The 12,965-nt window shown below is 39.3% G+C and overlaps 2 protein-coding genes across 13 annotated transcripts in view; one reads left to right on the forward strand and one right to left on the reverse strand.

The window, feature by feature from the left end:
• TLR5 (toll like receptor 5) overlaps positions 1-12,965 on the reverse strand; it is a 566,717-nt gene that overhangs the window by 235,560 nt on the left and 318,192 nt on the right. The window lies entirely within an intron of this gene.
• DISP1 (dispatched RND transporter family member 1) overlaps positions 1-12,965 on the forward strand; it is a 211,117-nt gene that overhangs the window by 21,228 nt on the left and 176,924 nt on the right. For 9 of the 12 annotated variants that reach the window (XM_049868010.1, XM_049868005.1, XM_049868017.1 and 6 more), the window contains one exon: positions 12,303-12,401. The exons of the other annotated variants lie outside the window; for them this stretch is intronic. The gene's annotated coding sequence lies outside the window, so the exon portion shown is untranslated. The remainder of the gene's footprint in view (positions 1-12,302; positions 12,402-12,965) is intronic. 12 annotated transcript variants of the gene reach the window in all.

A 12,965-nucleotide genomic window follows, 5' to 3' on the forward strand; every position in this document is an offset into this window, starting at 1 on the left:
TTAACTTTTGGAGCGTGATTTCTAAATCCATGAAATAATCTCGATACAGTGGGAGATGTTGCGTATTTTTGGGATTACTTGTGCATTCTGAATTTTAACGAATCTTAACTGTGGCGAGTTACGCTCATTTGAGGTGACATAATAATCATTCTTTTTTCTTCTAGAAAAGAGAGGCTTAGCTATCTAATAAAGAAGCAGCTGGTGTTCTTTGCTTTATATGCAATGTTTAATTTTTGCCTTATGCTATAGAAGGGGTGTTTGCTTCAGATTGAACTTAGTTTTTCTTCTGAAAACCGAGACACATTTAAGCATAGTTTTAGAACATGTAATGAGCTTGGGGTGCTACACATAATATAATTTTATTTAGAAACCTGTTAGTCCTGAATAAGGAAGGAATATGTAGAAAGTCAAGGAGGCAGGTGTGACTGAATTCTGTGTAATAGTAGTGATATTTATAATTAAAATAGCCTGATTCACCAACCTAAAATAATGACCTGATTTGTTAGTGAACATATTTCAGTGCCATGAAATGAAGGGGAAGGAAAAAAGGTATTTGTGTGTCTTTGTGCCAGGCACTGCACCAGGTATAGTATACTTGTGTGTTAGCTCAAATCCTAAGGTAAAAACTTTGTGTTATTATCCCTTTTAAAGATGAAGAAAGTGAAATTTAAACAGTAGGTGATTTGTCTCTGGTTAGAACTGGTAAATGCAGAGCTGGCATTTGAACGCAGGCGTATCTGACTCCAAAGCCTGAATTCTTTCTACCATGTCATGTGCTTTCTTGTTTTCTTTTGTATTTTTTTCCTTTTCGTTCTATTTTTTCTCTTCATCTGGGGTGGAAGTTACCCATTCTATTTCTTGTCTTTTAGTAGTTACCTTATAATGTTAATACATATATTTATCAAAGTCTAAATGACAAGACTTCAGCTTGTTTACTTTGGACACTTCATTAGGGAAGACCAGTAACTAGAAAAGAACATCCTGGTTGTTGACATAGAGGGTCAGCAAAAACTACAGAAACTCACAGTGAGATGGATTGACACAATAACCAACATAATGGACTCAAACATATCAAAGATCATGCAGATGGCACAAGACTGGGCAACATTTTGTTTTGTTATACATAAGGTTGCCCTGAGTTGGAGTGGCAATTAGCAACAAATATAAATAGTCCTTTTATCCTCCTGAGCGATAAGATCAACCTCTTTCTGACACGAACTGTTTTTATGGAATATTGTAGTTCTGGGTCTTAATTTTTTTTTTTTTTAATTGTGCTTTAGGTGAAAGTTTACAGGTCAGATTAGGTTCTCATTTAATAATGTACATATTGTCTAGCGACAGTGGTTGCTAAGCCTGCGATGTGTCAGTGCTCCTCCCCTTCTCCACCTCGGGTTGGGTTCCCCATTTCCATTTGTCCAGCTTTCCTGTCCTTTCCTTCCTTCTTGTCTTTGCTTTTGGGCTGATGTGCCCATTTAGTGTTGTATACATGGTTGAGCTGCATGTGTTATTGTTTGTTTTATAGGTCTGTTTAATCTTTGGCTGAAGGGTAAACTGAAGGAGTGACTTCAGTACGAGTTAAAAGGGTGTCCAGGGACCATACTCTCAGGGTTTCTCTAATCTCTGTCAGACCAGCAAGCCTCATCTTTTTTTTTATGCGTTTGAATTCGTTGTACGTTTTTCTTCAGCTCTGGCCAGGACCCTCTCTTATGATCCTTTTCAGAGCAGTCTGTGGGGGTACCTGGGCACCATCTAGTTGTACTGGACTCAGTCTGGTGGAGGCTGTGGTAGTTGTGGTCCATTAGTCCTTTGGACAAGTCTTTCACTTGTGTTTTTGGTTTTCGTCATTCTCCCTTGCTCCAGAGGGGCGGGACCACTAGATGTATCTTAGATGGCCACTTACAAGCTTTTATGCATCTTAATTTTTTAATCCCAGAAATAACAGTGCATAGATTTACCTGTATACATTTATCCTTTTATTTTTTTTTCTGATTGTTTCTTCATGCATGTTAGCTATGAGGTGAATTGTTTTTTAATGTACCTCATTGAGGAGCTTTATGTGGGAGGGTCTCTGCTCTGCTTCATCACCTTGCTTGGACCCTAAAGTTTTGCTTCCTACAGCTCCCCCCTCACCCACCAAGTTCATGCCAAGGCATTCTGGTTTCAAAACTGGCTCACCTCTTTGAATTTGTGCTTTCTTACCATTTCTGCCCTTGGAGGATTTCTGTTACTTCACTGCTAGTTCTGGTGTACATTTAAAAAAGGGTTTTTAAAATATTTAATCAAGCATGTTTAGATACTCTCCAGCCATTGGGCCCACGTTTCCAGAAATAGGAGTCCACCTTGTCATTGTGCTTGAGTAGAGTAAGGTTTGCATTGAATCTGCGAGGTGGGGTGGGGAGAGGACTTTGATGTGTTTTAGTCTAGCCTTCCCGTTCCTTGTCAGTAGCAAAACTCTCACTGAGAGTAATAGGAAATGGACTCTTGGAAGGAGAAGCATCAAATGACTTACAAAATAAATTTAAAAAAATAATAATAATATTTATTGTATTAGGTTCTCATTTAACAATTTCTGTACACATTATTCTGTGATATTGGTTACATTTATACAATGTGTCATCATTCCAATTCACTCTGCTCTGATTGTACCATTTCTACTACTCTGGTTTCTCTGCTCCCTAACCTTCTCATCTGTGCTTTAGAGTAGTTTTTGACCATTTGGTCTTATATAGGTGATTTTTTAAAGAAGCTCATTACTCGCAGGTGATATTCTTTATTTTATGAGCCAGTTTGTTATTTAGCTAAATGGTGACCTCAAGGGATAATTTTTAGTTTAAGGTTTAAAGGGTATCTTAGAGCAGTAGTCTCAGGGAGTCCTCTCATGTCAACTAGTCCAGTAAGTCTGGCCTTTTTAAGGATTTGAGTTCTGTTCCCCACTTTTCTCCTGTTCTCTCAGCATCCGTCCATTGTTGCCCTGATCAGAATGACGGGTAGGGTAGCCAGGCACCATCTAGCTCTTCTGGTCTCAGGGGAGATGGAGCTGTGGTTTACAGACTACTTTCTGCTCGAAGCCTTTGGTTTCCTTCTTTGTCTTTTGTTCTGGATGTGTAGAGACTAATAGTTTTATATAGATGACCACTCACAAGCTTTTAAGACCCCCAACGTTACTCATTGCATTGGGATGTAAAATGTATACTTTATGAACTATATTATGCCAATTAACTGAGTTGTCCCACAAAACTATGGTCCTAAGCCTTCAAACCCAGAAAACCAATCTCATCAGTTGTTTGGCTATGTCTAAGAAGTATCCACAACTATGTCTCCTCTGTGGTTTTTTACATATGTAAATATACATGCATGCACACACACACCTGTCTCTACATATGCCTGTAGATTCATCTGTTTGTGTACACGTGTACCCACATATTCAAACCCATAGACATGTATTCCTATCTACATATTTGTGTAACTACATACATTCTTTGGCTGTTGTTGGTATTGGTGCAAAATTATGTTTGTCCTATCCTTTACCAAAAATGTCCTTTTCTCCTGTGCCCTTCTTAGTGACGTCGTTTACCTTGGTCAGGCTGTGTGTATTTCACCCACTATTGGTGCTACTTTCTCATTACCAAAAATAACAATTGTTTATTATCTCGAGAGTGCTTCGCGCCCCCCCCATCTCTGGTAACCACCAATGAGCGTTGGTCTCTGTATATGTTTCTGTTCTTATCTTCTTATAAAAGTGCAACCATATAATGTTTGTCCTTTTGTGATTGACGTATTTCACTCAGCATAATGTCCTCCAGATTTATCTATGTTATGTTTCAAGGACTCATCATTATTCTTTATGGCTACGTAGTACTCCATTGTATGTATATATTGCATTTTGTTTATTTATTCATCTGTTTTTGGGCACTTAGGTTGTTTACATCTTTTTGCAATTGTGAATAATGCTGCAGTGAACATAGGTATGTATAAGCCTGTCTGTGTCTTTTTAATTAAATCTCTAGGGTATATACCTAGGATTGGGATTGCTGGATCATAAAGTATTTCTATTTCTAGCCTTTTGAGGACACCCCGTATTGTTTTCCATAGCGGTTGTACCATTTTACAGCCCCACATCAATGAGTAATGGTCCCAATCTCCCCACATCCTTGCCAACATTTGTTGTTTTCTGTACAAAAGAACTTTTTAAAGGTGCGCTTACTGGAGACTTATATTGACTGCCCTCTTGAGGAAGAAAAAAAAAAAACTGAAAACAGAAATCTTTAAATGGGACATTTCATATTATTTTCCCTGGCACCTTATTTTTATGTAAACAGGAGCCAGGGAGTTACTTGTTTTGAGCATGGGATGCCATGTTGTAGAACTCAGGTAGGAGCAAATGCTCTAAGAAAATGTATAAAATTAAGATTGAAATTACCATAAACATGCTAAAACTTACTTGTGTTGGAGTTTTGGCACATTCATTCTGAGGACTTAGCCTCTTAGAGCATCTCAGTAATCTCCAAAGCGATGATAACCATATTTCATCAATTCTCTCCAAATGAGGTTTTCAGTGTCTGTCTGGTGTCTATAAAACTTTCATAAGAGAGGTTCTCCTTATGTGTGATTTAATTCATTTTTAAGTGAAAAAATCATTATGCGTTATTGAATATGGTGTCTGTCTTTTTTTTTTCTTTTATTCTCCTCATTTTATCAGTAACTATTAGGAGGACATCTAGAAGTAGACGATAACTTCAGAGCAGCTTTTCCTATACTCTTTTTTTCTTTGGTCGCTATGAGTCGGAATCGACTCGACGGCACTGGGTTTTTTTAATGGGTTTTGGGTTTTTTCTTTCCTATAATCTTGTAATATGATTACTGACACAGGACGTATATTTTTTCTTTGCTCACTAGATACACATTGTTAAAAATAATATTCTAATTGAAAAGATGCTTAACCCACATTTTTTTTAATGGGCTGAGGTTAATGTTTTATCAGGTTATTATTTTTGAAGCAGGCAGTGTTAATGTAGTATTTTGTTTTCCGTTAGCGTGGCGAGAAAAGATGAGCATTTGGAGGGAAACAATTGCTGGCTTTGTGAGTGGTGGTGTTGAGTAACGACCGAGTGAGTGCATTTGCACAGCCAACATAAACTCCAGACAGATTTTTCCGTGCCTTTTCCTCAAGCAGATCGTGTGATTTGGTGTTTATCACTGACTCGAATATCTTCAAGCCTTACAAACCACATAGCTTGACCATGAAATCAAGCAGCTGTTTCAAAGGAGTCTTTGTAAATAGGTTTTATTTTTTAATTTTTTGAGTCACTTCAATGAAAAGAAGATTGTGCAATTTGTGTAGGGGTATTTGGACTTTTTTTCCCTCCCCCACCCCCCCCTCGGCTGCCTTCCTTTCTTCTGCCTTCTTCAAAGTGAGTTTCAATGGGAAGATTTCTATAGCACCTTTTGGTTGGTCTTTCCTGCACGGTATTTGCCTTCATCAGAGTTATCTTTATGCCAAGACTAACAGGCCATTAAACATTACATTTTATAAAATCAAACATTGTATATGGCTTTTGGTGCTGTCTTTCAGAGATGGCAGTAAATTACCATCTCTGATATGTGGCCTCAGCTGTTTTATTATGATGTTATTTAGATCTGATCTTTGTCCTTTTGCTTTAAGGTTAAGGGGAAGGAGCCTAATCCCTAAAGAATGGTATCTCAGTTTGTGAAGAGCCCACCAAATTTGTTACGTTCCCCTTGTGACCGATGGGTCTTTTGGATTTGGATGCCTGGAATATTTTCAACATATGTCTACTTTTAAAATTGTTCCCAGTTTCTTTCTTTTGCAGGATCTGTGAACATATTTAGTCGTATACCAAAAAACAAAAACAAAAACCCATTGCTGTGGAGTTGGTTCCAACTCTTAGCGACGCTATAGGACAGAGTAGAGCTGCCCCGTATGGTTTCCAAGGAGCCCTTAGCAGCCAAGCTCTTAACCACTGTGCTACCAGGGCTCCATTAGTGTATAGAACTTTAATATGCTGGTCTTTAATGGTGCTAATGTAAAATGATTTTCTGACGGTCTTCCTTAAAAACTGGATTGTTTCAAGACTGAGAATTGCAGCATTATTATGTGGTGAGAGCTGTCCTCCACTATAAGTACTGTATAGTTTGGCATTTTACGTGTACACACATACACATACACGTGCATACACAACCCTTTAATTGTGAATTAAAGTTGGCCAGTGACATGTATAAAAAGGGGAGATTAAAGGTGATAGGTTCATTTTTGGATAATAAAAATATCTTAAATTCATTTAACAATATGTGCTAAGTGTTATAATGTATATAGAACCATGTTTGATGCTGAGTAGAATTGCTAAACAGCCATACCTTCTTATCCCCTGTCCTTAAACACTCTGTTGTTATCGTTGTTAGGTGCCGTCGAGTCGGTTCTGATTCATAGCGACCCTATGTGCAATAGAACAAAACACTTGCCAATATAGCCTATAATTGCTGACTATAAGTGTTGTAGGAGTTCACATGAGAGAGATATTATCAAAGGACATTAGGTTAGAGAATACTTTATGGACATATTTATGGACTTAATGACAAGGGCTGGGACTTGAAGATAGAATTTGTAGAGGCATAGGTTTAGAGGAGGAAATTCCCAGTGGAGGGAACCAGAATGAAGGTGGGAAACTGCAGGATGTATTTGAGGGACCAGTTTGGTTGTAGTATATGGGACACATGTTAGGAAGTACAGGAAGATGAGGTTGAGGCTAGGACATGTAGGACATTGAGTACCATCCTGAGGAGACCCTAAAAGTTTGTGAAACAGTGAGGTGATTGATTATTCATTCATTCGATAGCCAAACAAGTATCAGTTATGTGCCAGGTACCAACTAGGTAGATAGTTGGTAAGAGCACAAGTTCTGGAGGCCTTAAACTTGGATTTGGCTTAGTGACCCTGTGCATGTTTCTGACAGAGGTCTAGGTCACCCAGACTGTGGCAATAAATTCGTTAAGTCACGTCATTGATTTTCCCAGGTTTTTAATATTTAAGGCTTTGACAACTTTATAAGAACTTTTGGTTTGGTTACCGATCATATACTATATAGAAAACTATATTTTATCATCACTAACCAAAACTTTTTTTGAGGACTAAGGTTTACCTGACCCAAGCCATGTTATTTTCAATTGCCTCATATGTGTGTGAAAGCTAGACAATGGGTAAGGAAGATTGAAGAATTGATGCATTTGAACTTTGCTGTTGGTGAAGAATATTGAATATACGATGGATTGCCGGAGCAACATACAAATCTGTCTTGGAAGAGGTACAGCCAGAGTCCCTCTCAGATGGCAAGACTTCATCTCACATACTTTGGACATGTTATCAGGAGGGACCAGTCTCTGGAGAAGCATACCATGTTTGGTAAAGTAGAGGGTCAATGAAAAAGAGGAAGACCCTGAGTGAGATAGATTGACACGTGGCTGCAACAATGGGCTCAAACATGGCAGTATTGTGAGGATGGCACAGGACTGGGCAGAATTTCGTTCTGTGGGTTGGAACTGACTCAATAGCACCTAACAACAACAACTACCACCAAAATTTTAATATTTCACATACTAGTTTTTCAGTTGAGACTTTTTAAAATGCAGGATTGTTTTAGCTAATTTTTATTTCTTTTGAATACTGCTGAATTTAATTTTAAGTTAAAATTTATAAAAGAAGACGTTAGATAAAAACTTTTAAGTTTAAAATATGTTAACGTTAAAATTCAAAAGCATTCCAAAAAAATCACAAGTAACCAAAATAGTGTTGTACCTATCTCTGTAGTTGGGGGATGGAACGGACACTTTGGGGGCCCTTGTTTGACAACCCTACCCAAACTACATTGAGTGGAGAATGGTTTTGATCAAGACAAGGTGGATGTTTATTCATTTTTGTTGTTTTCTTAATCAGAAAAGAGGGTTAGGAAAGCATGCTGTTGTTGTTAGGTGCCATTAAGTCGGTTCCGACTCATAGCGATGCTGTGTACAACAGAACGAAACACAACCCTGTCCTGCTCCATCCTCACAATTTTTATGTTTGAGCCCATTGTTGCAGCCACTGTATCAATCCATCTCCTTGAGGGTCTTCCTCTCTTTCGCAGACCCTCTACTTTACTAAGCATGGTATCCTTCTCCAGGGACTGGTCCCTTCTGATAACATGTCAGAGATGTTATCCGATAACATAAGATGAAGTCTTGCCATCCTTGGTTCTAAGGAGCATTCTGGTTGTACTTCTTCCAAGACAGATTTGCTCGTTCTTCTGGCAGCCCATGGCAGCCGATAATTCAAAGGCATTGATTCTTCTTCGGTTTTCTTTATTCATTGTCCAGCTTTCACGCGCATATGAGGTGATTGAAAATACTACGGCTTGGGTCAGGCACACCTCAGTCCTCAAAGTGACGTCCTTGCTTTTTAACACTTTAAAGAGGTCTTTTGCAGCAAATTTGCCCAGTGCAATGGGTAATTTGACAGTGTTCTGCTGCTATTTATAAGGTTTTCACTGCTAAGTTTTCCAGAAGTTGATTGCCAGGTCCTTCTTTCTAGTCTGTCTTGGTCTAGAAGTTCAGCTGAAACCTGTCCACCATGGGTGACCCTGCTGGTGTTTGAAACACCAGTGACATAGCTTTCAGCATCACCTCCACATGCAGGCCACCAGAGTACAAGACACTGACAGACGCGTGGGGAGGAAGCATGCTGGGTGGGCAGAATTGTGGCTTCCATAGCCTGTTACAGACGGAGTGGGATGTTGTTGTTTGCTGTCCAGTCGACTCTGACTCATAGCAGCCCTACAGGGCGGAGTGGATTTCCTAGGCTGTAGGGTTTATGGGAGCAGACCCACAGGTATTATCTCCCCCAGATCTGCTGCTGGGTTCAGATCACCCAGCTTTAGGTGAGCAGCCGAGCCGTTAACCATGGCGCCACCAGGGCTCCTTTGACAGTGGGCTAGATCCCTGGTAGTCTTGGAGAATAGACGTTTAATGAAGTGGCAAGGATGGTTGTGATAAGTCGTAAGTTCAACCTCCAAGGAACTCATCAGTGTGGCAGAAGTTTGGTTATTATGTAGATCCTTCCAGACTGTCTTAGCTTTTTCTTCTGTAATGTTTGGATACCCCACAACTACCCTCTAATACTCAACTGATTTATGACCATACACCTTTTGATTTCTAACAGTCTTGAACAGTCTTTTATTTAAACTGTGTGGAAAGACTTACAGTGAGCGTGTGGGAGACGGGGTTTGGCCAGGGGAGAAGGGAGTAGAAAGACTTGGGCCAGCTGCTGTGCCGTGTTCCTGAGAATTTATGTCCCTTTAGTTGCTGACCACTTTTCCTCCTATGACCACTGCTTTGCCTTGAGTGTTTGTGTGAAACTATGATATAATGTATGGGTTATGAGGCCTTCATTTCAGATGTTATGAATTGAGCTCTAAATTCACTTGACGGAAACCAGACTCATTTTTCCTCAGAGAACCTTAATGGAATTGGAGCCAGAAGACCTGGGCTTGAATCTTGGCTCCTCCTTTTATTATTTGTGTCATACTGAACAAGAAATCTAATTTTTATTAATCCAATTTTTTATTAGTAAAGAGGGGATAATAGTTCCTATTGTAGGTTGTTGCAGTGAGGCTCAAAAGAGATGCTAAGAAAGCAGTTTATAAAATCCTAACGAGTTATTTGAATGTCTTCAATAGTGTTATGGATTGAATTGTGTCCCCCAAAACGTGTCAAAGTGGCTAGGCTGTGACTGCTGGTATTGTGTGATTATCCACCATTTTGTCATCTGATGTGATTTTCCTATGTGTTGTAAATCCTACCTCTATGATGTTAATGAGGTGGGATTAATGGCAGTTATGTTAATTAGGTGGGTTTATGTTAATTAGGTAGGACTCATCTACAAAATTAGGTTGTGTCTTCAGTCACTCTCTTTTGAGATACAAAAGAGAGTAAGGAGCAGAAAGACAGGGAGGGGGACCTCATACCGCCAAGAAGGAAACACTGGGAGCAGAGCATGTCCTTTGGAATTGGGGGTACCTGCACTGAGAAGCTCCTCAACCAGGGAGAGACTGATGACAAGGACCTTCCTCCAGAGCCAAGGAGAGAGAAAGCTTTCCCCTGGAGTTAACACCCTGAACTAGGACTTCCAGCCTTCTAGATGATGAGAGATTAAACTTCTGTTTGTTAAAGCCATCCACCTGTGGTACTTCTGTTATAAGAGCACTAGATAACTGAGACAAATAGACTGAGAGCCTTTGGAGGACAGGCAGTGTGTCCTCATTGTCATCTGATGTACCCACAACGCTAAGCAAGCATCTTCAAAGTGGTAAGCTCTGTGAAGGCAGAGCCCTGGTGGTGCAGTGGTTAAGAGCTCGGCTGCTAACCAAAAGTCTACCTTGGAAACTTTATGGGGCAGTGCTACTCTGCCCTGTAGGATCACTGTGGGTTGGAATGGACTTGACAGCAACAGGTGTTTGTACATCTGCAGCATCTTTATAGAATCTGGTGCTTATTTCAAAATTTAAAAACTTAATCTTTTTTTTTTTCCTGTCATCGTGCTTCCTCAGGTTGATTATTCCTTCTCCATCTTGGAAAAAATAGTATATCAGATAGCATAGCATCCTATCCTGTGGCTGAGTAGGTAAGGTAACTCCTTCGTTGCTAGTCCCTACAAGGAAAGAGAGGAGAGGTTAGCAACAGGGTTGTCTTTAGATCTATGTCTGGCTCAAATAAAAAAGAAATAACATAGCAGATAGGAATCTGGAAGACACAAATACTGAAAGAAAGTTATCTGGGTAAAGACAGACAAATTCAGGCTTAGCAGTTGAGTAAAGAATCCAAGCAAGAAGTTTGGTCTGGAACCTGTGAAAGATAATCTAGACCATAATGGAGTCCATGAGGCCTTACTGCTGAGACATTCTGTCACAGCCAATTTATATTGCTTCAGCTAAGCCTACACGTCTAACATATTACTCAGGCTGCAGTCTTTCAAAATGCTATCCTGTTTATGTTTTTATGTATGCATATCAGCCTGCCTATAGTGATTGGTAAGGAACCCTGGTGGCGGAATAGTTAAATGCTTGGCTGCTAAACGAAAGGTTGGTAGTTTAATCCCTCCGGGGTCTCCAATGGGAGAAAGACCTGGTGATCTGTTCCCGCAAAGATAGTTGTTGTTCAGGTGCCATTGAGTTGGTTCCAACTTGTAGCGATCCTGTGTATGACAGAACGAAACGTTGCCCAGTCCTGAACCATCTTCACAGTTGTTGCTATGTTTGAACCCATCGTTGCAGCTATCTGTCAGTCTGTCTCACTGAGGGTCTTCCTCTTTTGTCACTGACCCTCTACCAAGCATGATGTCCTTCTCCAGGGACTGGTTCCTTCTCATAACATGTCCAAAGTAAGCAAGATGAAGTCTTGCCATCCTTGCATCTAAGGAGCATTCTGGCTATATTTCCAAGACAGATTTGTTCATTCTTCTGGCAGTCCGTGGTATATCCAATATTCTTCACCAACACTATAATTCAAAGGCACCAATTCTTCTTAGGTCTTTCTTATTCATTGTCCAGCTTTCTCATGCACATAAGGCAATTGAAAACACGAGGGCTTGGGTCAGGCAGACCTTCGTCCTCAAAGTGACATCTTTGCTCTTCAACACTTTCAAGAGGTCTTTTGGACTTACTTGAAGTACCTACTAATGAAGATCAAAGACTATACCCTTCAGTACAGATTATACCTTAACATAAAGAAAACAGAAATCCTCACAACTGGACTAATAAGCAACATCATGATAAACAGAAAATATTGAAGATGTCAAGGAGTTCATTTTACTTGAATTCAAAGTCAGTGCCCATTTTAAGATACTAGCCCTATAATTCTTTTTAGTAGGCCAAATACATCCTTCAGATTTGTTTTTCTGAAAGTGAACTGTTTGACATTCATGCCTGACTCTATTACTACATTATCAGCTATGTAATATTGGGCAACTTTTCAAGTTCTCTTTAATCTGTTTTTTCAGCTGTAAAACGGAATAGTACTAACCTTACAAAGTTCTTGTTGGGATGAAAAGTAATACATGTAAAGCACCTTGTACAGTGCCAGGTACACAGGAGGGATTTAGTTAATGGCAAGTATTATTGTCTGTTGATCTCGGCTTCAAGTGGTATCATTTGCATATTACTTGACATTGATACAGTGAGAGCATTCCAGATGGTGTCAGCCTTGTGGATTTCAGTAGTGTTTTTAAACTGAACATTTATTATGTTCCCCTTCCATAGATTGCTGAGAGAGCGGGCACCGTCTTATTTCTGTTGGATTATACGCAGTAACTCAAGAGGCATAAATGAGCTGTCAGAAGCAGCTTCACTGAAAGACAGGTAATTTCAAAACTTGAAAGGGTCACTCAGACTGAAATTGTACCTGGGTTGGGTTTATATCTTTGACATAGATAATTAATAATCCTCTCAAGCTAAATTGGAATCGTCCAGATTATAAGACATTTCAGTTATGTCACATTCACTCTGTGTTGGAGAGTTTTTTCCTTTCTTCATCGTTTTAAAAAATCTTTGGTGATACAGTTAATTTTCCATCCCTGTTGTTGATGATCTAATCTTTTTTTTTTTTTTTTTTTTAAGGAGAGTTGTGATATAAATTTCTAAATGTTTTCTATGACAAAGGGAAAAATTACATTTTTCCCAGAGGGACTGTGACCACTACTATGCTATGTGATATGGACAAAGTGAGGAAAGACTTTAGTCAAACATAGACAGTGCTTGCTTTCTCATGTCTCATCCTTTTTTTCAACTGTGATACTCCTTTCTAGTCCCATCTTTATCCTTGCTAGATGACATTATGCAATTAGACAAGGAGAGATTCTTTTTTTTTTTATTGTACTTAGGTGAAAGTTTACAGCTCAAGTTAATTTCTCATATAAATGTTTA

This window comes from Elephas maximus, chromosome 24 (assembly GCF_024166365.1).
Source record: "Elephas maximus indicus isolate mEleMax1 chromosome 24, mEleMax1 primary haplotype, whole genome shotgun sequence".
In the NCBI taxonomy this organism is placed as follows: Eukaryota; Metazoa; Chordata; class Mammalia; order Proboscidea; family Elephantidae; genus Elephas; species Elephas maximus.